Source organism: Castanea sativa, chromosome 4, assembly GCF_040712315.1.
Source record: "Castanea sativa cultivar Marrone di Chiusa Pesio chromosome 4, ASM4071231v1".
NCBI classification, from domain to species: Eukaryota; Viridiplantae; Streptophyta; class Magnoliopsida; order Fagales; family Fagaceae; genus Castanea; species Castanea sativa.
The window spans coordinates 25,663,357-25,667,597 of NC_134016.1; the positions used below are offsets into that span (position 1 = coordinate 25,663,357).

The 4,241-nt window shown below is 38.2% G+C and overlaps 1 pseudogene; it reads right to left on the reverse strand.

Moving 5' to 3' along the window:
* Positions 1–375: 375 nt before the first annotated feature.
* LOC142632632 (ABC transporter G family member STR-like) lies at positions 376–3,882 on the reverse strand (annotated as a pseudogene).
* Between the last annotated feature and the right edge of the window lie 359 nt (positions 3,883–4,241).

Here is a 4,241-nt window from a genome sequence, read left to right on the forward strand (position 1 = left end):
TATCCTTGGACTATCAGTAATGTCATTTATATTTTGATTATGCAATGGAATTAGTTTTATTAGTTAAAGGTGGTCATGTTATTGGATTATTAAATAATGTTTAGTAGGGGAAGATCGAGGTTTAATAAAGACAAGAATCGGCGCTCAATGCACTTTATACTGTCTTTAGTGACCCGCTTTCATTCTTCAATTTGCATAGAACAAAAACTTCCATGACTCACTAACACTAATTGAGGAACCTATCGATAGAACAAGCTTTATTATTCATATTTAGAAGAAAAAAATTTGAAAGATAGTATGTTTAAAATATGTAATTGCTAGTCTGGAATTTAGAGACAAACATGAAATGAAAGTAAAGCAAAAAGATAACAAACTTCATTCCCTCTGATTCTTGGAATAAAATCTCAGAACCACATTGAAGAAGAGGCGGTAAAGAACTCCCCAAGCCAGCAGGATCATGATGTCGTACCAAATACTTTTATCCTGAATGTCCATGTTGAACAAAATGTCTTCTCCGATCAGCGAAGACATTTTGTTGTGCAGTTCGCTGATCTTCAGGTCTCCCAGGGGACCTGATGTAAGATCCTTGGACTCCCCATTATAGCATCTTAAACCTTTGAATTCATTTGTTAGCAATGCCTCAAATGCGTATTTGATTTGCAGAGATGTAATGGAGCCACTTCCAATAAGAAGGTATTTGACTTCGCTTCAGGAAGAACCCACAAGTCAGAAAGAAGAGAGCTGTGGTAGCAATCACAACTGCATAGCCAGTTGGGTAGCTTGGAACTAGTGCACTAACAAGCATCACATATGCATTAGTAGTAATGAGTGAGGCATAGAGGATTATCCAGAAGTTAAGCAGACTACTTTTGAGTCGAAGAATGGCTTTGGTGATTCCAGCAAATGTGAAACCTTGAACAGCAAAGAATGGGAGGTAGACAAGAAGCGAGGAAATGACATAAGAAGAAGCACGATAAGCATTGTGGGAAGTCTCTCTGATGAAGATGAACCTTTCTTGGATAAAAGTAGGAACAGCATCATTGGATGAAAAGAAAATAAGGCAAACTGAAAGATGTAGAAGTTAAGAAGCCGGTTGATTTCGATGAAGGTAGGGTGGTCAAGTCTTTTGAAAAGGGAAGATAGAATGAGTGACATAACTGTCAACACAATCACGTGAGAGGAAGAGTTCTGGAGTACGAACCACAATGAGTGCTGTTCTCCATGACAGGACTGCAACCTCACGGAGCCATGGATTTGCAAATTTGGCACCGTGATGTGGCTCGTCAAGTAGTTCTTCCTCTACCTCAAATTCTTCATATGAAGCTGGATATGATGAGGCCATGGAATGGCTAATGATTCCAGGAGTTGTAATGGGGTTAAGTGAAGGTGTTGGATATTGGCTTGAAACTATACATCTTGGTCCTGGAGTGAATCCAGGTGTGCGTCCAGGTGTTCTAGCCGGAGTCCATGATGGTGGACGATGAGGAGTACCCTTTACACCATGGTAAAGCCAGACTGAGAAATCTTTGTAGAATTGAGAAGCTAAGCGCTGATTATAGACACTGCTTTGCTGGTGCATTGGTGTATGTGAAGGTATAGTTCGCTCAATCGAGTTGTCAAAATTCTCATCATCCTCGTCATCCTCATCATCCTCATCATAATCAGATTGGCTGGAGTCTGCTGCTGGTGCCTTGGAAGAAAATGCATGACTACCGAGGCTGATATGCTTAGATGCAGCAGGGGTCTTTGTATAAGGTGTCTGAGGTGTCCGAGGTGTTTGTGTTTTTGGTGTTTTTCGGATGGGAGTTCTGGCCACTAGATCAGGTTTGATGCCATCTCTTTGGAACAGCACCAATGGGTCTACTCCTACGGTTGATTCATCATAATCTTTGATCACATCTAGGAGATACTCAATGCTGTTCTCATTTTCTGGTACTGGCCTTCCAAATCCTGATAGGTGAGTTGGAAGGGCATGTGGACCTCTCAAATATATCAGTCTTCCCCTGTGAATACATATTTAGCTCTATAAGCTTCAAATCACAAAGGCACTTTCTTTAAGCTTTTTCACATTTAGGCCAATATTTTCCAAATTGTATATTATTCATCTTGACCTGGATTCATTTTTAAGTGGTGTATATCAGAAACAGTTATACTAGGTGTAATTTGGAGATCAATAACTATCTCATTATAAAATGTTTCAATTTCAAGTATTTTTAATTTTAACTTTAAAATTATATGCAAAACATGAATTTATGGACTGTATAATAAAAAATATCCGATTAACACGAAATTTAGTGTGTATGTTAAGCATAACAATAAATATATAATACAACAACATAGTTCTCAAATTATTAATATAATAATAACTTATGAAATGGTGTAATATCATAAAGAGTTATACTGTGTAACTTTTTTCTAATTCGACATATATTTTTTGGGAATTCTATTGTTAGATTATATATTTTCATTGTTCTTTAATATATAATGCTAAATTGAAACTCATGTTTTGCATATAATTTTAGATTTAAACATTTTTTGATGAGATGGTTCTTGATATAATCTAATAGTTGATTTGTCAAAATATTATTTCAATGAAAAATTATGGTATGGCTTAATATCACATAGAATTATATCGATTGTAACTTGGACCTTATTTATATATAGATCATCTTTATGGTCTAGATTTATGCTTGATTTGCAGGATGGCTAATGTTTTTATATTCTAAATTATGCAGATATATAGTACGACTTTTCCAATGGTTAAAGTTAATGTTTAATTTCTTTACCTTGCAAGGACAGTGATACGGTCCAGAAGCAATTGAATTCGAAATGAAGGCTGGTGGATGGTCAGAAGGACTATGCTGCCACCTTTAGCTATGTCCTTTACCTTTTCCACGACACTGAAAGCGCTTGTAGAATCAAGACCTGAGGTGGGTTCGTCAAGGAACAGCAGTGATGGCTTATGGATGATGTCAACTCCAATAGACACCCTCCGGCGTTCACCTCCTGACACCCCTCTTGTTCCTTCATCACCAATGTACGTATGTGCTGCACTCTGCACATTCATAACAACATCCATGGCTACTTGTTTTTTAATTCAATTATTATAACATGGGGGAGGGGTATTGGAACCCTGATTCTTGTCAGTAAGGAGACTAAACAATACCACTAAGCTAACTTTGTGTGTAAGAGAGACGGAGAGACAGAGAGAGGCCTACAGACTTATACCTGCAAGACAAGTTGATTAATGAGCTCATAGACTCTCATTTTCTTTTCACCCCTTGAAATGGAAGGAGGAAGCCTGACCTCGGCTGCGAACAAGAATGTTTCGAACACTGTCAACATGGGGAAGAGCTGGTCGGATTGCATCACATAGGAAGAAATCATCTTCATGTAGCTTGTAGTAACCTACATGACCAACCAATATATATCACCACCATTCTTAACCCAAAAAAGAAACAAAAAATTGTTAAAAAAATCTTATAAGAAGTTGAGAAATTAAGAGAGGTAAGAAGGATTACTGGCTTTCCATCGATTCTAACTGATCCTTCGAGACTCCCTTGTGCAATCTGACCAGCCAAGGCATCAAAGAAATGTGGATTTACCAGCACCACTAGGCTCCATGATGGCCACTATTTCACCTTTCATTGCTTGGCCAGAGATGTCATTAAGAAGATATGTTTCTTTCTTGACCCAAACACCTTCCTTTTTCTACTTCTTTATGACACTGTATGAGAGGTTATTGAATTCAAGACCTTGTCCTGGAATAATCTTGCGTGGGCCAGCTGCAGGTGCCACACCATTTTTAGCAGCAACTGATTTGTCCATGTGTAAAAGAGTCTCAAGGCTTCTATTCGAATCCTCTCTGCCGAGCTTTGCCATTGTGGTGACTTTCAGTGAGCACTTTTTTCCTTAGCTTAGACAGAGGCAAGGAGCTCTTAAGAGTTGAAATTGAGCTGTGAAACAGTAAAAAAGGAGGAGCTGTAGAGCATCAAATGTGGACAAAAAGTGACGATTAAAATGAAAGAAACAAGAGAATTGTAAGGGGGTGAATGCTTGAGAACAAAAGGAAAAATTACGAATCAGACGGCAACACTCAGGAGAAGAATTGCTGTGGCTTTCTGTCTCTCTCACGTCCCTTTGAGCTTGACAACTTACATGCTTTGATTTTGCCGGGAGATGTTCTGGTTTTGTATCATTGTGAACTAGAGGACAACTTCCGCCTTTCATTTTGTTTTCTG